We start from the raw sequence: 24232 nt of genomic DNA on the forward strand, positions 1-24232 counted from the left end.
AGAGGCGGAAAGATATAGGCAGGATGATACTTCCAAGGAAGTGATAATGCATCCACTGCCTCCGCCTGAGGATCCCGGGATCTGGACAGATACCTGGGAAGTTTCTTGTTTAGATGAGAGGCCATCAGATCTATCTCTGGGAGCCCCCACAATTGAACAATCTGAAGAAATACCTCTGGGTGAAGAGACCATTCGCCCGGATGCAACGTTTGGCGACTGAGATAATCCGCTTCCCAATTGTCTACACCTGGGATATGAACCGCAGAGATTAGACAGGAGCTGGATTCCGCCCAAACCAAAATTCGAGATACTTCTTTCATAGCCAGAGGACTGTGAGTCCCTCCTTGATGATTGATGTATGCCACAGTTGTGACATTGTCTGTCTGAAAACAAATGAACGATTCTCTCTTCAGAAGAGGCCAAAACTGAAGAGCTCTGAAAATTGCACGGAGTTCCAAAATATTGATCGGTAATCTCACCTCCTGAGATTCCCAAACTCCTTGTGCCGTCAGAGATCCCCACACAGCTCCCCAACCTGTGAGACTTGCATCTGTTGAAATTACAGTCCAGGTCGGAAGAACAAAAGAAGCCCCCTGAATTAAACGATGGTGATCTGTCCACCACGTTAGAGAGTGTCGAACAATCGGTTTTAAAGATATTAATTGAGATATCTTCGTGTAATCCCTGCACCATTGGTTCAGCATACAGAGCTGAAGAGGTCGCATGTGAAAACGAGCAAAGGGGATCGCGTCCGATGCAGCAGTCATAAGACCTAGAATTTCCATGCATAAGGCTACCGAAGGGAATGATTGTGACTGAAGGTTTCGACAAGCTGTAATCAATTTTAGACGTCTCTTGTCTGTTAAAGACAGAGTCATGGACACTGAATCTATCTGGAAACCCAGAAAGGTTACCCTTGTTTGAGGAATCAAAGAACTTTTTAGTAAATTGATCCTCCAACCATGATCTTGAAGAAACAACACAAGACGATTCGTATGAGACTCTGCTAAATGTAAAGACGGAGCAAGTACCAAGATATCGTCCAAATAAGGAAATACCACAATACCCTGTTCTCTGATTACAGACAGAAGGGCACCGAGAATCTTTGTGAAAATTCTTGGAGCTGTAGCAAGGCCAAACGGTAGAGCCACAAATTGGTAATGCTTGTCTAGAAAAGAGAATCTCAGGAACTGATAATGATCTGGATGAATCGGAATATGCAGATATGCATCCTGTAAATCTATTGTGGACATATAATTCCCTTGCTGAACAAAAGGCAATATAGTCCTTACAGTTACCATCTTGAACGTTGGTATCCTTACATAGCGATTCAATAATTTTAGATCCAGAACTGGTCTGAAGGAATTCTCCTTCTTTGGTACAATGAAGAGATTTGAATAAAACCCCATCCCCTGTTCCGGAACTGGAACTGGCATAATTACTCCAGCCAACTCTAGATCTGAAACACAATTCAGAAATGCTTGAGCTTTCACTGGATTTACTGGGACATGGGAAAGAAAAAATCTCTTTGCAGGAGGTCTCATCTTGAAACCAATTCTGTACCCTTCTGAAACAATGTTCTGAATCCAAAGATTGTGAACAGAATTGATCCAAATTTCTTTGAAAAAACGTAACCTGCCCCCTACCAGCGGAACTGGAATGAGGGCCGTACCTTCATGTGAACTTAGAAGCAGGCTTTGCCTTTCTAGCAGGCTTGGATTTATTCCAGACTGGAGATGGTTTCCAAACTGAAACTGCTCCTGAGGACGAAGGATCAGGCTTTTGTTCTTTGTTGAAACGAAAGGATCGAAAACGATTGTTAGCCCTGTTTTTACCTTTAGACTTTTTATCCTGTGGTAAAAAAGTTCCTTTCCCACCAGTAACAGTTGAAATAATAGAATCCAACTGAGAACCAAATAATTTGTTTCCCTGGAAAGAAATGGAAAGTAGAGTTGATTTAGAAGCCATATCAGCATTCCAAGTCTTAAGCCATAAAGCTCTTCTGGCTAAGATAGCCAGAGACATAAATCTAACATCAACTCTAATAATATCAAAAATGGCATCACAGATGAAATTATTAGCATGCTGGAGAAGAATAATAATATCATGAGAATCACGATTTGTTACTTGTTGCGCTAGAGTTTCCAACCAAAAAGTTGAAGCTGCAGCAACATCAGCCAATGATATAGCAGGTCTAAGAAGATTACCTGAACATAGATAAGCTTTTCTTAGAAAAGATTCAATTTTTCTATCTAAAGGATCCTTAAACGAGGTACCATCTGATGTAGGAATGGTAGTACGTTTAGCAAGGGTAGAAATAGCCCCATCAACTTTAGGGATTTTGTCCCAAAATTCTAACCTGTCAGGCGGAACAGGATATAATTGCTTAAAACGTTTAGAAGGAGTAAATGAATTACCCAATCTATCCCATTCCTTAGCAATTACTGCAGAAATAGCATTAGGAACAGGAAAGACTTCTGGAATAACCGCAGGAGCTTTAAAAACCTTATCTAAACGTATAGAATTAGTATCAAGAGGACTAGAATCCTCTATTTCTAAAGCAATTAGTACTTCTTTAAGTAAAGAGCGAATAAATTCCATCTTAAATAAATATGAAGATTTATCAGCATCAATCTCTGAGACAGAATCCTCTGAACCAGAAGAGTCCAAAGAATCAGAATGATGGTGTTCATTTAAAAATTCATCTGTAGAAAGAGAAGATTTAAAAGACTTTTTACGTTTACTAGAAGGAGAAATAACAGACAAAGCCTTCTTTATGGATTCAGAAACAAAATCTCTTATGTTATCAGGAACATTCTGCACCTTAGATGTTGAGGGAACTGCAACAGGCAATGGTACATCACTAAAGGAAATATTATCTGCATTAACAAGTTTGTCATGACATTTAATACAAACAACAGCTGGAGGAATAGCTACCAAAAGTTTACAGCAGATACACTTAGCTTTGGTAGATCCAGCAGGCAGAGGTTTTCCTGTAGTATCTTCTGGCTCAGATGCAACGTGAGACATCTTGCAATATGTAAGAGAAAAAACAACATATAAAGCAAAATAGATCAAATTCCTTATAAGACAGTTTCAGGAATGGGAAAAAAATGCCAAACATCAAGCTTCTAGCAACCAGAAGCAAATGAAAAATGAGACTGAAATAATGTGGAGACAAAAGCGACGCCCATATTTTTTGGCGCCAAAAAAGACGCCCACATTATTTGGCGCCTAAATGCTTTTTGCGCCAAAAATGACGCAACATCCGGAACGCCGACATTTTTGGCGCAAAATAACGTCAAAAAATGACGCAACTTCCGGCGACACGTATGACGCCGGAAACGGAAATGAATTTTTGCGCCAAAAAAGTCCGCGCCAAAAATGACGCAATAAAATGAAGCATTTTCAGCCCCCGCGAGCCTAACAGCCCACAGGGAAAAAGTCAAATTTTTGAGGTAAGAAAAAATATGATAATTAAAGCATAATCCCAAATATGAAACTGACTGTCTGGAAATAAGGAAAGTTGAACATTCTGAGTCAAGGCAAATAAATGTTTGAATACATATATTTAGAACTTTATAAATAAAGTGCCCAACCATAGCTTAGAGTGTCACAGAAAATAAGACTTACTTACCCCAGGACACTCATCTACATGTTTGTAGAAAGCCAAACCAGTACTGAAACGAGAATCAGTAGAGGAAATGGTAAATATAAGAGTATATCGTCGATCTGAAAAGGGAGGTAAGAGATGAATCTCTACGACCGATAACAGAGAACCTTATGAAATAGACCCCGTAGAAGGAGATCACTGCATTCAATAGGCAATACTCTCCTCACATCCCTCTGACATTCACTGCACGCTGAGAGGAAAACCGGGCTCCAACTTGCTGCGGAGCGCATATCAACGTAGAATCTAGCACAAACTTACTTCACCACCTCCCTTGGAGGCAAAGTTTGTAAAACTGATTTGTGGGTGTGGTGAGGGGTGTATTTATAGGCATTTTAAGGTTTGGGAAACTTTGCCCCTCCTGGTAGGAATGTATATCCCATACGTCACTAGCTCATGGACTCTTGTTAATTACATGAAAGAAATCTATTTAATAGCTATTGTACCTAGTTAAAATAAATACAAAGTTGCCTGTAAAATAAATATAAATCCTAAGGTAGCTACAATGTAACTATTAGTTATATTGAAGCTATATTAGGGTTTATTTTACAGGTAAGTATTTTGTTTTAAATATGATTCATTTATTTAGTTAATTTAATGACAGTGTAGTGTTAGGTGTAATTGTAACTTAGGTTAGGGTTTATTTTACAGGTAAATTTGTATTTATTTTAGCTAGGTAGTTATTAAATAGTTATTAACTATTTAATAGCTATTGTACCTAGTTAAAATAAATACAAAGTTGCCTGTAAAATAAATATAAATCCTAAAATAGCTACAATGTAACTATTAGTTATATTGTAGCTATATTAATAGCTAGTAGGGGGCTTAGATTAGGTGTAATTAGTTTAAAATTATTGTAATATTTTATTATTCTTGCTAATTTAGTGTTTGTTTATTTTTTTGTACTTTTCTGATGGATGGAAGACCTCTTCTTGCCCCGCTTGGATGAAGACTTCTGCTGGTCTGGATGTCCTCTTCTGCCCCATCGGATGAAGACTTCGGCCCGGCTGGGTGAACACGACTCAAGGTAGGGAGATCTTCAGGGGGGTAGTGTTAGGTTTATTTAAGGGGGGTTTGGGTTAGAGTAGGGGTATGTGGGTGGTGGGTTGTAATGTGGGGGGGGGGGGGTATTGTGTTTTTTTTTAACAGGCAAAAGAGCTGTTTTCTTTGGGGCATGCCCCGCAAAAGGCCCTGTTCAGGGCTGGTAAGGTAATAGAGCTGTTAACTTTTGTAATTTAGTATAGGGTAGGGCATTTTTTTTTATTTTGGGGGGCTTTGTTATTTTATTAGGGGGCTTAGATTAGGTGTAATTAGTTTAAAATTCTTGTAATATTTTTTTATTTTTTGTAATTTAGTGTTTGTTTTTTTTGTAATTTAGTGGGGGGTTTTTGTACTTTAGTTTATTTAATTGTAGATAATTGTAGGTACTTGTAGTTAATTTATTTAATGACAGTGTAGTGTTAGGTTTAATTGTAACTTAGGTTAGGATTTATTTTACAGGTAATTTTGTAATTATTTTAACTAGGTAGTTATTAATTAGTCAATAACTATTTAATAGCTTTTGTACCTAGTTATAATAAATACAAAGTTGCCTGTAAAATAAATATAAATGGTAAAATAGCTACAATGTAACTATTAGTTATATTGTAGCTATCTTAGGGTTTATTTTACAGGTAAGTATTTTGTTTTAAATATGATTCATTTATTTAATGATAGTGTAGTGTTAGGTGTAATTGTAACTTAGGTTAGGATTTATTTTACAGGTAAATTTGTAATTATTTTAACTAGGTAGCTATTAATTAGTCAATAACTATTTAATAGCTATTGTACCTAGTTAAAATAAATACAAAGTTGCCTGTAAAATAAAAATAAATCCTAAAATAGCTACAATGTAACTATTAGTTATATTGCAGCTATCTTAGGGTTTATTTTACAGGTAAGTCTTTAGTTTTAAATAGGATTCATTTATTTAACTATAGTAAATTTATTTCGTTTTATTTAAATTATATTTAAGTTAGGGGGTGTTAGTGTTAGGGTTAGACTTAGGTTTAGGGGTTAATAACCTTATTATAGTAGCGGCGACGTTGGGGGCGGGAGATTAGGGGTTAATAATTGTAGGTAGGTGGCGGCGACGTTGGGGGGGGGGCAGATTAGGGGTTAATAACTATAATGTAGGGGTCGGCGGTGTTAGGGACACCAGATTAGGGGTTAATAGCTATAATGTAGGCGGCGGCGATATCGGGTCGGCAGATTAGGGGTTAATACTTGTAGTTAGATTGCGGCGACGTTGGGGGAGGCAGATTAGGGGTTAATAACTATAATGTAGGGGTCGGCGGTGTTAGGGACAGCAGATTAGGGGTTAATAGCTATAATGTAGGCGGCGATATCGGGTCGGCAGATTAGGGGTTAATACTTGTAGTTCGATTGCGGCGACGTTGGGGGAGGCAGATTAGGGGTTAATAACTATAATGTAGGGGTCGGCGGTGTTAGGGACAGCAGATTAGGGGTTAATAGCTATAATGTAGGCGGCGGCGATATCGGGTCGGCAGATTAGGGGTTAATACTTGTAGTTAGATTGCGGCGACGTTGGGGGAGGCAGATTAGGGGTTAATAACTATAATGTAGGGGTCGGCGGTGTTAGGGACAGCAGATTAGGGGTTAATAGCTATAATGTAGGTTGCGGCGATATCCGATCGGCAGATTAGGGGTTAAATAATGTTATTATAGGGTTTGCGATGTGGGGGGGCCTCGGTTTAGTGATTCATAGGTAGTTTATGGGTGTTAGTGACTTAGTGTACTAAATGGGTGTTAGTGTACTAAAACATACCGAATTTCGGAACGGAATAGAACCGAATTCAGCCGAATCAGAATAAATCCGAAACGAATTTATTCGGATCCGAATAAATCCGAAACGAATTTATTCAAATTTTGCCGAATCCGATTCGATCCGAAACGAAATTTGAAAAGTCCGAATCGATCCGAACCGAAAACGAACCGAATTTTTTAGCCGTGCACATGTCTATTTACGAGCCTGTAACATAGTATTAATCACAGAGTCAGAGAAACTTCTATGATTAAGCACTAAGCGTTCAATTTCCATAACTTCAAATTTAATGATTTGAGATCCTGATGGAAAAACAGACCTTGAGATAGAGGGTATGGCCTTAATGGAAGTGGCCAAGGTTGGCAACTGGACATCCGAACAAGATCCGCATACCAAAACCTGTGAGACCATGCTGGAGCCACCAGCAGCAAAAAACAATTGCTCCATGATGATTTTGGAGATCACTCTTGGAAGAAGAACTAGAGGCGGGAAAATATAAGCAGGTTAATAACACCAAGGAAGTGTCAACGCATCCACTGCTTCCGCCTGAGGATCCCTGGACCTGGACGGGTACATGGGAAGTTTTTTGTTTATATGAGAAGCCATCAGATCTATTTCTGGAAGACCCAACATCTGAACAACCTGAGATAACACATCTGGATGGAGGGACCACTCCCCTGGATGTAAAGTCTTGTGGCTGAGATAATCCGCTTCCCAATTGTCTATACCTGGGATATGAACCACAGAAATTAGTCTGAAAAACAATTAGTCTGAAAATTGTCTGAAAACAAATGAACGTTCTCTCTTCAACAGAAGCCGAATCTGAAGAGCCCTGAAAATCGCACGGAATTCCAAAATATTGATTGGTAATCTCGCCTCTTGAGATTTCCAAACCCCTTGTGCTGTCAGAGATCCCCAAACAGCTCCCCAACCTGAAAGACTCGCATCTGTTGTGTTCACAGTCCAGGTTGGATGAACAAAAGAGGCCCCTAGAACTATACAATGGTGATCTAACCACCAAGTCAGAGATAGTCAAACATTGGGATTTAAAGATATTAATTGTGATATCCTTGTATAATCCCTGCACCATTGGTTCAGCATACAAAGCTGGAGAGGTCTCATATGAAAATGAGCAAAGGGGATCGCGTCCGATGCTGCAGTCATGAGAACCAAAACTTCCATGCACATAGCTACTGAAGGGAATGACTGAGACTGAAGGTTCCGACAGGCTGCAACCAATTTTAAATGTCTCTTGTCTGTTAGAGACAGAGTCATGGACACTGAATCTATCTGGAAACCTAAAAAGGTGACCCTTTTCTGAGGAATCAAAGCACTTTTTGGTAAATTAATCCTCCAACCATGTTTTCGAAGAAACAACACTAGTTGATTCATGTGAAATTTTGCAGAACGTAAAGACTGAGCTAGAACCAAGATATCGTCCAAATAAGGAAACACTGCAATACCCCGCACCGAAAACCTTTGAAAACATAATTTATGCTTACCTGATAAATTTATTTCTCTTGTGATGTATCGAGTCCACGGATTCATCCTTACTTGTGGGATATTCTCCTCCCCTACAGGAAGTGGCAAAGAGAGCACCCACAGCAGAGCTGCATATATAGCTCCCCCCTTAGCTCCACCCCCCAGTCATTCGACCGAAGGCTAGGAAGAAAAAGAGAAACCATAGGGTGTAGTGGTGACTGAAAGTTTAAAAATAAAAATATATATGCCTGTCTTAAAAAACAGGGTGGGCTGTGGACTCGATACATCACAAGAGAAATAAATTTATCAGGTAAGAATAAATTATGTTTTCTCTTGTAAGATGTATCGAGTCCACGGATTCATCCTTACTTGTGGGATACCAATACCAAAGCTTTAGGACACGGATGAAGGGAGGGACGAGACAGGGACCTCAAACGGAAGGCACCACTGCTTGTAGAACCTTTCTCCCAAAAATAGCCTCCGAAGAAGCAAAAGTATCGAACTTGTAAAATTTGGAAAAAGTATGAAGCGAAGACCAAGTCACCGCCTTACAAATCTGTTCAACAGAAGCCTCATTTTTAAAAGCCCATGTGGAAGCCACAGCTCTAGTACAATGAGCAGTAATCCTTTCAGGAGGCTGCCGTCCAGCAGTCTCATAGGCCAAACGGATGATGCTTTTCAGCCAAAAGGAAAGAGAGGTAGCCATAGCCCTTTGACCTCTCCGTTTACCAGAATAAACAACAAACAAAGAAGATGTTTGACGGAAATCTTTAGTTGCTTGTAAGTAGAATTTTAAAGCACGAACCACATCAAGATTGTGTAACAGACGTTCCTTCTTAGATGAAGGATTAGGACACAAAGAAGGAACCACAATCTCTTGATTGATATTCTTATTAGAAACAACCTTAGGAAGAAACCCAGGTTTGGTACATAAAACCACCTTATCTGCATGGAAAACAAGGTAAGGGGAATCACATTGTAAAGCAGATAGCTCAGAAAATCTTCGAGCCGAAGAGATAGCTACTAAAAACAAAACTTTCCAAGATAGAAGCTTAATATCTATGGAATGCATAGGTTCAAACGGAACCCCTTGAAGAACTTTAAGAACTAAGTTTAGGCTCCATGGCGGAGCAACAGGTTTAAATACAGGCTTGATTCTGACCAAAGCCTGACTAAATGCTTTAACGTCTGGGACATCTGCCAGACGTTTGTGAAGTAGAATAGACAAAGCAGAAATAAAACGGAACTGTGCCTTTAAGAGAAAAAAAGCAGTAAACTCTAGAAAAGCAGTTGGATAACTCTTAAGGAAAAGAAACTGCGCAACTGAGGCGCGAAAATAGGCCCCTCACACCTCACTCATAGTTTTGAGGCCTATTAGAAAAACACCTGAGTGTCTCTTAATTAACCATGTTGGTTAAAAAAAAACTTAAACAAGCCACAATGACCCCTTCAGTCCCTTCAAAAAACGTTATAATTGCATTATTTACTGAACAAATAAAAAACGTTTTTTCCTAACAGTGTCACCAGTAACAAATGAGTCCTTCAAGTAAGCTGAAATTCCTATCCAAGTGTCTGAATACAGCTTACCCTTTCCCCATGGGGATATTGCCAGCCTTTTCTAGAATAAACACAGTCTGACTAGAAAAACATACCTCATATGCAGCTTAGCATGCAAACCGTTCCCCCAACTGAAGTTTTCCTGTACTCTTCAGCCCTTGTGAGAACAGCAGTGGATCTTAGTTACAAAGTGCTAAGATCATAATCCTCCTTGCAGAAATCTTCATCTCTTTTTCTGCCAAAGAGTAAATAGTACACACCGGCACCATTTAAAATAACAAACTTTTGCTTGAGAAATAAAAAACTAAGGCCTAGATTTAGAGTTCGGTGGTAGCCGTGAAAACCAGCGTTAGAGGCTCCTAACGCTGGTTTTAGGCTACCGCCGGTATTTGGAGTCAGTGATTAAAGGGTCTAACGCTCACTTTTCAGCCGCGACTTTTCCATACCGCAGATCCCCTTACGTCAATTGCGTATCCTATCTTTTCAATGGGATCTTTCTAACGCCGGTATTTAGAGTCGTTTCTGAAGTGAGCGTTAGAGCTCTAACGACAAAACTCCAGCCGCCGGAAAATAGCAGGAGTTAAGAGCTTTCTGGGCTAACGCCGGTTCATAAAGCTCTTAACTACTGTACCCTAAAGTACACTAACACCCATAAACTACCTATGTACCCCTAAACCGAGGTCCCCCCACATCGCCGCCACTCGATTAAAATTTTTTAACCCATAATCTGCCGACCGCCACCTACGTTATACTTATGTACCCCTAATCTGCTGCCCCTAACCCCGCCGACCCCTGTATTACATTTATTAACCCCTAACCTGCCCCCCACAACGTCGCCGCCAGCTACTTACAATAATTAACCCCTAATCTGCCGACCGCAAAGCGCCGCCACCTACGTTATCCTTATGTACCCCTAATCTGCTGCCCCTAACACCGCCGACCCCTATATTATATTTATTAACCCCTAATCTGCCCCCCTCAACGTCGCCGACACCTGCCTACACTTATTAACCCCTAATCTGCCGAGTGGACCTGAGCGCTACTATAATAAAGTTATTAACCCCTAATCCGCCTCACTAACCCTACCATAAATAGTATTAACCCCTAATCTGCCCTCCCTAACATCGCCGACACCTACCTTCAATTATTAACCCCTAATCTGACGACCGGAGCTCATCGCTACTATAATAAATGGATTAACCCCTAAAGCTAAGTCTAACCCTAACACTAACACCCCCCTAACTTAAATATAATTTAAATCTAACGAAATTAATTAACTCTTATTAAATAAATTATTCCTATTTAAAGCTAAATACTTACCTGTAAAATAAATCCTAATATAGCTACAATATAAATTATAATTATATTATAGCTATTTTAGGATTAATATTTATTTTACAGGCAACTTTGTAATTATTTTAACCAGGTACAATAGCTATTAAATAGTTAAGAACTATTTAATAGTTACCTAGTTAAAATAATAACAAATTTACCTGTAAAATAAATCCTAACCTAAGTTATAATTAAACCTAACACTACCCTATCAATAAATTAATTAAATAAACTACCTACAATTAACCTAACACTACACTATCAATAAATTAATTAAATACAATTGCTACATATAAATACAATTACATAAACTAACTAAAGTACAAAAAATAAAAAAGAACTAAGTTACAAAAAATAAAAAAATATTTACAAACATAAGAAAAATATTACAACAATTTTAAACTAATTACACCTACTCTAAGCCCCCTAATAAAATAACAAAGCCCCCCAAAATAAAAAATGCCCTACCCTATTCTAAATTAAAAAAGTTAAAAGCTCTTTTACCTTACCAGCCCTGAACAGGGCCCTTTGCGGGGCATGCCCCAAGAATTTCAGCTCTTTTGCCTGTAAAAAAAAACATACAATACCACCCACATACCCCTAATCTAACCCAAACCCCCCTTAAATAAACCTAACACTAAGCCCCTGAAGATCTTCCTACCTTGTCTTCACCATCCAGGTTCACCGATCCGTCCTGAAGAGCTCCTCCGATGTCCTGATCCAAGCCCAAGCGGGGGGCTGAAGAGGTCCATGATCCGGTCAAAGTCTTCATCCAAGCGGGGCAGAAGAGGATCTTCCATCCGATTGAAGTCTTCATCCATGCGGCATCTTCCATGGTCTTCCATCCGGAGCGAAGCGGCAGGATCCTGAAGACCTCCAGCGCGGAACATCCATCCGGCCCGACGACTGAACGACGAATGACGGTTCCTTTAAGGGACGTCATCCAAGATGGCGTCCCTCGAATTCCGATTGGCTGATAGGATTCTATCAGCCAATCAGAATTAAGGTAGGAATATTCTGATTGGCTGATGGAATCAGCCAATCAGAATCAAGTTCAATCCGATTGGCTGATCCAATCAGCCAATCAGATTGAGCTCGCATTCTATTGGCTGATCGGAACAGCCAATAGAATGCGAGCTCAATCTGATTGGCTGATTGGATCAGCCAATCGGATTGAACTTGATTCTGATTGGCTGATTCCATCAGCCAATCAGAATATTCCTACCTTAATTCCGATTGGCTGATAGAATCCTATCAGCCAATCGGAATTCGAGGGACGCCATCTTGGATGACGTCCCTTAAAGGAACCGTCATTCGTCGTTCAGTCGTCGGGCCGGATGGATGTTCCGCGCTGGAGGTCTTCAGGATCCTGCCGCTTCGCTCCGGATGGAAGACCATAGAAGATGCCGCATGGATGAAGACTTCAATCGGATGGAAGATCCTCTTCTGCCCCGCTTGGATGAAGACTTTGACCGGATCATGGACCTCTTCAGCCCCCCGCTTGGGCTTGGATCAGGACATCGGAGGAGCTCTTCAGGACGGATCGGTGAACCTGGATGGTGAAGACAAGGTAGGAAGATCTTCAGGGGCTTAGTGTTATTTAAGGGGGGTTTGGGTTAGATTAGGGGTTTGTGGGTGGTGGGTTGTAATGTTGGGGGGGGGTATTGTATGTTTTTTTTTACAGGCAAAAGAGCTGAAATTCTTGGGGCATGCCCCGCAAAGGGCCCTGTTCAGGGCTGGTAAGGTAAAAGAGCTTTTAACTTTTTTAATTTAGAATAGGGTAGGGCATTTTTTATTTTGGGGGGCTTTGTTATTTTATTAGGGGGCTTAGAGTAGGTGTAATTAGTTTAAAATTGTTGTAATATTTTTCTTATGTTTGTAAATATTTTTTTATTTTTTGTAACTTAGTTCTTTTTTATTTTTTGTACTTTAGTTAGTTTATGTAATTGTATTTATATGTAGCAATTGTATTTAATTAATTTATTGATAGTGTAGTGTTAGGTTAATTGTAGGTAGTTTATTTAATTAATTTATTGATAGGGTAGTGTTAGGTTTAATTATAACTTAGGTTAGGATTTATTTTACAGGTAAATTTGTTATTATTTTAACTAGGTAACTATTAAATAGTTCTTAACTATTTAATAGCTATTGTACCTGGTTAAAATAATTACAAAGTTGCCTGTAAAATAAATATTAATCCTAAAATAGCTATAATATAATTATAATTTATATTGTAGCTATATTAGGATTTATTTTACAGGTAAGTATTTAGCTTTAAATAGGAATAATTTATTTAATAAGAGTTAATTAATTTCGTTAGATTTAAATTATATTTAAGTTAGGGGGGTGTTAGTGTTAGGGTTAGACTTAGCTTTAGGGGTTAATCCATTTATTATAGTAGCGATGAGCTCCGGTCGTCAGATTAGGGGTTAATAATTGAAGGTAGGTGTCGGCGATGTTAGGGAGGGCAGATTAGGGGTTAATACTATTTATGATAGGGTTAGTGAGGCGGATTAGGGGTTAATAACTTTATTATAGTAGCGCTCAGGTCCGCTCGGCAGATTAGGGGTTAATAAGTGTAGGCAGGTGTCGGCGACGTTGAGGGGGGCAGATTAGGGGTTAATAAATATAATCTAGGGGTCGGCGGTGTTAGGGGCAGCAGATTAGGGGTACATAGGGATAACGTAGCTTGCGGCGGTTTACGGAGCGGCAGATTAGGGGTTAAAAAAAATATGCAGGGGTCAGCGATAGCGGGAGCGGCAGATTAGGGGTTAATAAGTGTAAGGATAGGGGTGTTTAGACTCGGGGTACATGTTAGAGTGTTAGGTGCAGACGTAGGAAGTGTTTCCCCATAGGAAACAATGGGGCTGCGTTAGGAGCTGAACGCTGCTTTTTTGCAGGTGTTAGGTTTTTTTTCAGCTCAAACAGCCCCATTGTTTCCTATGGGGATATCGTGCACGAGCACGTTTTTGAGGCTGGCCGCGTCCGTAAGCAACTCTGGTATCGAGAGTTGCATTTGCGGTAAAAATGCTCTACGCTCCTTTTTTGGAGCCTAACGCAGCATTTGTTTGAACTCTCGATACCAGAGTTAAATTTATGGTGCGGCCAGAAAAAAGCCCGCGGAGTGTTAACAGCCCTTCTACCGCCAAACTCCAAATCTAGGCCTAACATTTTTGTCACCACACTCGCTCTGCATTTCCTAGTTACTTAGAGTAGGCAAAGAGAATGACTGGGGGGTGGAGCTAAGGGGGGAGCTATATAGGAAGCTCTGCTGTGGGTGCTCTCTTTGCCACTTCCTGTAGGGGAGGAGAATATCCCACAAGTAAGGATGAATCGGTGGACTCGATACATCTTACAAGAGAAAAGATTCTTGGAGCTGTTGCTAGGCCAAAAGGAAGAACGACAAATTGGTAATGCGTGTCTAGAAAAGAGAATCTCAGAAACTGATAATGATCTGGATGAATTGGAATATGAAGATATGCATCCTGTAAGTCTATTGTGGACATATAATGCCCTTGCTGAACAAAAGGCAGAATAGTCCTTATAGTCACCATTTTGAAAGTTGGTACTCTTACATAACGATTCAAAATTTTCAGATCCAGAACTGGTCTGAATGAATTTTCTTTCTTTGGGACAATGAATAGATTTGAATAAAACCCCAGACCCTGTTGCTGAAAAGGAACTGGCATGATTACCTCTGAAAACTCCAGATCTGAAACACACTTCAGGAAAGCCTGAGCCTTTATTGGATTTGCTGGTATGCGTGAGAGAAAATGTTCTTACAAGAGGTCTTACTCTGAATCCTATTTGGTACCCCTGAGAGACAATACTCAGAATCCATTAATTTTGGACAGAATTTGTTCAAACATCCTTGAAAAATCTTAATCTGCCCCCTACCAGCTGAGCTGGAATGAGGGCCGCACCTTCATGCAGACTTGGGGTCTGGCTTTGGTTTCTTAAATGTCTTGGATTTATTCCAATTTGAAGAAGGTTTCCAATTGGAAACAGATTCCTTGGGGGAAGGATTAGGTTTCTGTTCCTTATTTTGTCGAAAGGAAAACGGTTAGAAGCTTTACCCTTAGGTCTTTTATCCTGAGGCAAAAAAACTCCCTTCCCCCCAGTAACAGTTGAAATAATCAAATCCGGGGGGGCGGAGTCAACACAGAAACTGAGTGGTCGCATGCTTACATAGCTCCGGCTATCTACCACTTCTAAACATACTATTGACTGCTCAGATCAGCTTAGCTTATTGAAAATCGTATGGCCAAAGATTCAAGGATCTTAAATAAGAAGCCTGGAGTTTAGGTGGCACTTGCAGGTAGCAAAATTTTATATATTATGCAATGCCCTATACCGGGTCTTTCAGGGAGCAGCCATCTTGGGCATCCTGCAGAGGCCTATTAAGAGATGACCCCATTGCAACGAACAGCTTTTCTATTCATATGGATGGCGAGATTGTGAGGAGTATGGCGAAACATAATAATCCCACAGTGGGACTTTTGAACCCTGCCTTCTGGGAGACACTACACAGCCTATTGTTTAATCATTTCTCGAGTCTCGAGAGGACCATGATAGCAGCATGGGAAGAAACTAGGAGTGTCGCTGCTCAGTGCAATCTATGGTGCATTATTTCAACAGTTCCAGAGACTGCTTCAACTTTGAGGCCTGAGGATGGACCGATTGCAGGGGAGATGGTTGCAATAACTCAACCTAAACCTGGGCAGGATGCAGCTACATCGCAGGAAACTGCTAATAAGTTAGATCAGCAGCAAACAGTGAGTACTGCCGATGTGACTGCATCTGATAGGCAGCAGAGATACAGTGGGGACAATGTGGAGACAAGCATGAATTCTATTGTTCCTGTGCACATTAAAGCTACAAGTCCCAGCATACAGACTGACCACGACCTGAAAACCCTACATCTAGAAGGTGGAGCACGATTTTGTGAGTTACTGTGGGGAGATGCTTTAGCTTACACATTCGTATATGAGTGTCATAGTGGGCTGCAAGTAAAGCTGCTCCCTTCCACTTTGGGAATACCTGCTTTCCTGCTTACATCAATGTGCTGCAGATCATCAGACTGTTTTAGGATAACTCCCAAGCGATCAGACAGTATCCAGATGACACATATATTTGTCCCACAGACATGGAAAAAGGGAGTAGGTTAGGATTCTGGATTCAATATAGGGACAATAGACACAACGTAGCAGTTGTTCCTGCAATTACACATCACTGATTCTTCCTATACAATTATTATACTAAGGGACATGAATGTTTGTAATACAGACTCTCTAAGAGCTTATTTTACTACTATATCAGCAGTTCTGTTTTTCTCTGCTTTACTCATTTGTGTCTTGGGATGTCTATTGTATTTTTTTTTTTTTATTAATAGTTTCTTATATTGAGACGTGTCAGCTATGGTGTTAGTCTGTAACTACCAAAATTCATGAGATTACCCTTCTACTTTGCTTACACTACTGGTTTCACTTTGTATCGGTAACTCTTTATTAATATAGCTACTGGCTGACTGCCGCTTGCAATAGAAGTTTCCCTTTTTCAACTTATTGACAGTATCTCTCCTGGCCCCCTAGATGGCAGCATAGATAAATGTTAACACTCATTCATGTGTTTATGACGTTTTCTTCTCAAAAGCTGGTGTCTTTACACGGAACTCAGAAATATATGGCAGTCTGTACTACCTCCATTTAATATAGAGCATAATAGACAATAGACAAGTAGATCTCCTGGAAACTGGACATGAGAACATATCACAATTAGTTAAACACTTGCAAATTTTATCTCCCACAGGCTTCAACAAACTTGGAGATACTTTTGTAAATATATCTCATTAGGATTATATCTCACACATAAACCTTAGATGTCTTTATTTAACTTCTACTACTGCTGTCTAGAGAACTTATAAACCCCATGTTAGATTGTTTCATATTTCTTGTCTAACATTGTTTGAGGAATACCAATAGTCTCACATGTATATTTGCCTATCATAGATTATGTTTAAGTCAGCTCAGGTATTGGGTTTTTGCACAAGATTCATGCAATAGCTGAATAACATCTTACAGCATTGTGGTACGAATAGGTTAATCATAGTTTAATTTAGAGTTTAGCTTCATAGGTTGGTCACTTATCTTTCCCCTGGGTTTCTCTCCATGTCTGCCCAACTTCATGTGTCCCCATACTTTCATACATTCAAAGCTATATTATCATACTTGCCTGCTGACAAAAAAACACTACTTTAATATGCCCATTCACTCTATATATCCAGATACAAATGTATGAGGTATGATTGTGTATTCCAAGCAGTTAGGCATTAGGTGTTTCTTAGAGGTCCTCGCTCTTAGTTGGATATTAAATCACACAAAGCTCATTATTATCCCTTAGGTCATAGACATATATGTTTCCATCTGGTTCTTAAGTTGCTGGGTTTAGGGCCCACACTCAGCCAATAAGATTTACTTTGTTGCATACTAGTATATTTATGACTATGCAGTACTAAGGCAGACCATGTTATACCATGCTGTTATGGAAACTGGTGCACCAATACAATGGAGTTACAATGATTTCCTCTTTACACTTCTACCTCCCAACACGCATTAACAATATATAGAGCACACATTTTTCTTTGCAAAGTTGTGAGGTCCATGTGGTCAATGGGTAGTGCTTCCTTCAATATTGCATTTGTCCTCTTGTTCTCCTCAGGTATCGTCTGTTACCACATTGACCCATATTAACCTAAACCACAAGATCCTAAACTAATCTAGAATTAGCCTTCTCATAGTTAAGTATGTTTCTGCTATATTTAAATTACCACCTCCTCCCCCCCTCATATAATAAACCTCCTAATCTAGGAGGGTTCACTATGCAGTTTCTCTCGCCTATACCGCACCCTAACTACTATCTTTATACATACATCTTGCAGTACAACATAAGATTGATCATATTTCCCCTTTGTAGATGAGCAAGATTGTCTAACATTTTTCTTTTACATTATTACCAGCTTTTATTGCAGCTTTTGAATCTATCGCAACGTATTTATATCTTTTACCATATTACTTATGCACAGGAAAATAATTCCTCCTCTATAGTATTTAAAACCCTGCAGGGTCCACGAGTGGCCCACTTGTTGTTGGAGGAAATCACACTTGTTATAAAAAGAGGTTCTACCTTCATATTGTACTATAATATATTTTTGCTGTTATACACCTTTCAATGTTAAGTATTGTTATTGTCTCCGCATGAGTATAATTGGAAAACTGTCATCCCTACTTTGATGTACATGAGCATATTAGTGTACCTGTTGAAAACCTCAATAAAAAAAAGAAATAATCGAATCCAACGGAGAACCAAATAATTTATTACCTTGGAAAGAAAGAGATAGCAATCTGGACTTAGAAGTCATATCAGCATTCCAAGATTTAAGCCACGAAGCTGTTCTAGCTAAAATAGCTAAAGACATAGATTTAATATCAATTTTGATGATATCAAAAATGGCATCACAAATAAAATGATTAGCATGTTGAAGCAAGCAAACAATGCTAGACAAATCAGAATCCAATTCTTGTTGCGCTAAATTTTCCAACCAAAAAGTTGATGCAGCTGCAACATCAGCCAAAGAAATTGCAGGCCTGAGAAGATGACCCGAATATAGATAAGATTCAAGTTTCCTATCTAAAGGATCTTTAAAAGAAGTACTATCTTCCATAGGAATAGTAGTACGTTTAGCAAGAGTAGAGATAGCCCCATCAACTTTGGTGATCTTTTCCCAAAACTCCAATGTAACTGCTGGCAAATTATACAATTTTTTAAACCTTGAAGAAGGAATAAAAGGAGTACCAGGCCTATTCTATTCCTTAGAAATCATATCAGAAATAGCATCAGGAACTGGAAAAAAACTCTGGAGTAACTACAGGAGGTTTATAAACAGAATTTAAACGTTTACTAATTTTAATATCAAGAGGACTAGTGTCCTCAATGTCCAATGTAATCAACACTTCTGTTAACAAAGAACAAATATACTCCATTTTAAATAAATAAGTAAGTAAATTTGTCAGTGTCAATATCTGAGGAAGGATCTTCTGAATCAGATAGATCCTCAGAGGAGGATAATTCAGTATGTTGTCGGTCATTTGAAATTTCATCAACTTTATGAGAAGTTTTAAAAGACCTTTTACATTTATTAGAAGGTGGGATGGCAGACAAAGCCTTCTGAATAGAATCAGGCAATGTACTATTACTGATGGACACATTATCTGCATGTAAAAGTTTATCATGACAACTATTACAAACCACAGCTGGAGATATAATCTCCACAAGTTTACAACAAATGCACTTAGCTTTGGTAGAACTTATCAGGCAGCAGGGTTCCAACAGTGATTTCTGAGACAGGATCAGATTGAGACATCTTGCAAATGTAAGAGACAAAAACAACATATAAAGCAAAATTATCAATTTCCTTATATGGCAGTTTCAGGAATGGGAAAAAAATGCAAACAGCATAGCCCTCTGATAGAGAAAAAAGGCAAGAGGCATATAGGAATGGGGTTTTAAATAATGAAAATATCTGACGGCAAGTATGACGCACAACACAAACACAATTTTGTTTTTGGCGCCAACATCCGGAAATGACACACTCACGTCATTGAAGACGCAACCTTGCAAAAGGACTCGGCGTCAACTAATACCCGGAAGTTATGAATTTGCGTAATCGCATGTAACTTCACGCCAAAAAATCTTGCGCCAAAAATGACGCAATATACTTCGGGATTTTGCGCCCGCGCAAGCCTAATTCTACTCGCAAATTTAAAATGACAGTCAATTGAAAAAAAAGACTATAGCCCAGGTAAGAAATACATTTTTCCTAAAAAAGCATTTCCCAGATATGAAACTGACAGTCTGCAAAAGGAAATATACTGAAAACCTGAATCATGGCAAATAAGTACAATACATATATTTAGAACTTTATATAAATGCATAAAGTGACAAACCATAGCTGAGAGTGTCTTAAGTAATGAAAACCTACTTCCCAAAAGACACCCATCCACATATAGCAGATAGCCAAACCAGTACTGAAACGGTTATCAGTAGAGGTAATGGAATATGAGAGTATATCGTCAATCTGAAAAGGGAGGTAGGAGATGAATCTGTTCGACCGATAACAGAGAACCTATGAAATAGATCTCCCGTGAGGAAAACCATTGCATTCAATAGGTGATACTCCCTTCACATCCCTCTGACAAACACTGTACTCAGGAATTGGGCTTCAAAATGCTTAGAAGCGCATATCACAGAAGAAAAACATAATTTATGCTTACCTGATAAATTTATTTCTCTTGTAGTGTATCCAGTCCACGGATCATCCATTACTTGTGGGATATTCTCCTTCCCAACAGGAAGTTGCAAGAGGATCACCCACAGCAGAGCTGCTATATAGCTCCTCCCCTCACTGCCATATCCAGTCATTCGACCGAAACAAGACGAGAAAGGATAAACCATAGGGTGCAGTGGTGACTGTACTTTAATTGAATTTAGACCTGCCTTAAAAGGACAGGGCGGGCCGTGGACTGGATACACTACAAGAGGAATAAATTTATCAGGTAAGCATAAATTATGTTTTCTCTTGTTAAGTGTATCCAGTCCACGGATCATCCATTACTTGTGGGATACCAATACCAAAGCTAAAGTACACGGATGATGGGAGGGACAAGGCAGGAACTTAAACAGAAGGAACCACTGCCTGTAGAACCTTTCTCCCAAAAACAGCCTCCGAAGAAGCAAAAGTGTCAAATTTGTAAAATTTTGAAAAGGTGTGAAGCGAAGACCAAGTCGCCGCCTTGCAAATCTGTTCAACAGAGGCCTCATTTTTAAAGGCCCAGGTGGAAGCCACAGCTCTAGTAGAATGAGCTGTAATCCTTTCAGGGGGCTGCTGTCCAGCAGTCTCATAGGCTAAGCGTATTATGCTCTCAAGCCAAAAGGAGAGAGAGGTTGCCGAAGCTTTTTGACCTCTCCTCTGTCCAGAGTAAACGACAAACAGGGCAGATGTTTGACGAAAATCTTTAGTAGCCTGTAAGTAAAACTTCAAGGCACGGACTACGTCCAGATTATGCAAAAGACGTTCCTTCTTTGAAGAAGGATTAGGACACAATGATGGAACAACAATCTCTTGATTGATATTCCTGTTAGAAACCACCTTAGGTAAAAACCCAGGTTTGGTACGCAGAACTACCTTGTCTGAATGAAAAATCAGATAAGGAGAATCACAATGTAAGGCAGATAACTCAGAGACTCTTCGAGCCGAGGAAATAGCCATCAAAAACAGAACTTTCCAAGATAAAAGTTTAATATCAATGGAATGAAGGGGTTCAAACGGAACTCCCTGAAGAACTTTAAGAACCAAGTTTAAGCTCCACGGGGGAGCAACAGTTTTAAACACAGGCTTAATCCTAACCAAAGCCTGACAAAATGCCTGGACGTCTGGAACTTCTGCCAGACGCTTGTGCAAGAGAATAGACAGAGCAGAGATCTGTCCTTTTAAAGAACTAGCTGATAAGCCTTTGTCCAAACCCTCTTGGAGAAAGGACAATATCCTAGGAATCCTAACCTTACTCCATGAGTAACTCTTGGATTCACACCAATAAAGATATTTACGCCATATCTTATGGTAGATTTTCCTGGTGACAGGCTTCCGAGCCTATATTAAAGGTATCAATGACTGACTCGGAGAAGCCACGCCTTGATAGAATCAAGCGTTCAATCTCCATGCAGTCAGTCTCAGAGAAATTAGATTTGGATGATTGAAAGGACATTGTATTAGAAGGTGCTGCCTCAGAGGCAGAGTCCATGGTGGAAGAGATGACATGTTCACTAGGTCTGCATACCAGGTCCTGCGTGGCCACGCAGGCGCTATCAGAATCACCGATGCTCTCTCCTGTTTGATTTTGGCAATCAGTCGAGGGAGCAGAGGAAACGGTGGAAACACATAGGCCAGGTTGAAGAACCAAGGAGCTGCTAGAGCATCTATCAGCGTTGCTCCCGGGTCCCTGGACCTGGATCCGTAACAAGGAAGCTTGGCGTTCTGGCGAGTCGCCATGAGATCCAGTTCTGGTTTACCCCAACGATGGACCAGTTGAGCAAACACCTCCGGATGGAGTTCCCACTCCCCCGGATGAAAAGTCTGACGACTTAGAAAATCCGCCTCCCAGTTCTCTACGCCTGGGATGTGGATCGCTGACAGGTGGCAAGAGTGAGACTCTGCCCAGCAAATTATCTTTGAGACTTCTAACATCGCTAGGGAACTCCTGGTTCCCCCTTGATGGTTGATGTAAGCCACAGTCGTGATGTTGTCCGACTGAAATCTGATGAACCTCAGTGTTGCTAACTGAGGCCAAGCTAGAAGAGCATTGAATATTGCTCTTAACTCCAGAATATTTATTGGGAGGAGTTTCTCCTCCTGAGTCCATGATCCCTGAGCCTTCAGGGAGTTCCAGACTGCGCCCCAACCTAGAAGGCTGGCATCTGTTGTTACAATCGTCCAATCTGGCCTGCGAAAGGTCATACCCTTGGACAGATGGACCTGAGAAAGCCACCAGAGAAGAGAATCTCTGGTCTCTTGATCCAGATTTAGTAGAGGGGACAAATCTGAGTAATCCCCATTCCACTGACTTAGCATGCATAATTGCAGCGGTCTGAGATGCAGGCGCGCAAATGGCACTATGTCCATTGCCGCTACCATTAAGCCGATTACTTCCATGCACTGAGCCACTGACGGGCGTGGAATGGAATGAAGGACACGGCAAGCATTTAGAAGTTTTGATAACCTGGACTCCGTCAGGTAAATTTTCATCTCTACAGAATCTATAAGAGTCCCTAGGAAGGAGACTCTTGTGAGTGGTGATAGAGAACTCTTTTCCACGTTCACTTTCCACCCATGCGACCTCAGAAATGCCAGAACTATCTCTGTATGAGACTTGGCAATTTGAAAGCTTGACGTCTGTATCAGGATGTCGTCTAGATACGGAGCCACCGCTATGCCTCGCGGTCTTAGAACCGCCAGAAGTGAGCCCAGAACCTTTGTAAAAATTCTCGGGGCAGTGGCCAACCCGAAGGGAAGAGCTACAAATTGGTAATGCCTGTCTAGAAAGGCAAACCTTAGGAACCGATGATGATCTTTGTGAATCGGTATGTGAAGGTAGGCATCCTTTAAGTCCACTGTGGTCATGTACTGACCCTCTTGGATCATGGGTAGGATGGACCGAATAGTTTCCATTTTGAATGATGGAACTCTGAGGAATTTGTTTAAGATCTTTAGACCCAAGATTGGTCTGAAGGTTCCCTCTTTCTTGGGAACCACAAACAGATTTGAATAAAATCCCTGTCCCTGTTCCGTCCGCGGAACTGGATGGATCACTCCCATTACTAGGAGGTCTTGCACACAGCTTAGGAATGCCTCTTTCTTTATCTGGTTTGCTGATAACCTTGAAAGATGAAATCTCCCTTGTGGAGGAGAAGCTTTGAAGTCCAGAAGATATCCCTGAGATATGATCTCCAACGCCCAGGGATCCTGAACATCTCTTGCCCACGCCTGGGTGAAGAGAGAAAGTCTGCCCCCCACTAGATCCGTTTCCAGATAGGGGGCCGTTCCTTCATGCTGTCTTGGGGGCAGCAGCAGGCTTTCTGGCCTGCTTGCCCTTGTTCCAGGACTGGTTAGGTTTCCAGGCCTGTCTGGAATGAGCAACAGTTCCCTCTTGTTTTGAAGCGGAGGAAGTTGATGCTGCTCCTGCCTTGAAATTTCAAAAGGCACGAAAAACATAATTTATGTAAGAACTTACCTGATAAATTCATTTCTTTCATATTAGCAAGAGTCCATGAGCTAGTGACGTATGGGATATACATTCCTAAAAGTTTCCCAAACCTCAAAATGCCTATAAATACACCCCTCACCACACCCACAAATCAGTTTAACGAATAGCCAAGAAGTGGGGTGATAAGAAAAAAGTGCGAAAGCATAAAAAATAAGGAATTGGAATAATTGTGCTTTATACAAAAAAATCATAACCACCACAAAAAAGGATGGGCCTCATGGACTCTTGCTAATATGAAAGAAATGAATTTATCAGGTAAGTTCTTACATAAATTATGTTTTCTTTCATGTAATTAGCAAGAGTCCATGAGCTAGTGATGTATGGGATAATGACTACCCAAGATGTGGATCTTTCCACGCAAGAGTCACTAGAGAGGGAGGGATAAAATAAAGACAGCCAATTCCTGTTGAAAATAATCCACACCCAAAATAAAGTTTAAATGAAAACATAAGCAGAAGATTCAAACTGAAACAGCTACCTGAAGTACTTTTC

This window comes from Bombina bombina, chromosome 1 (assembly GCF_027579735.1).
Source record: "Bombina bombina isolate aBomBom1 chromosome 1, aBomBom1.pri, whole genome shotgun sequence".
NCBI lineage: Eukaryota > Metazoa > Chordata > Amphibia > Anura > Bombinatoridae > Bombina > Bombina bombina.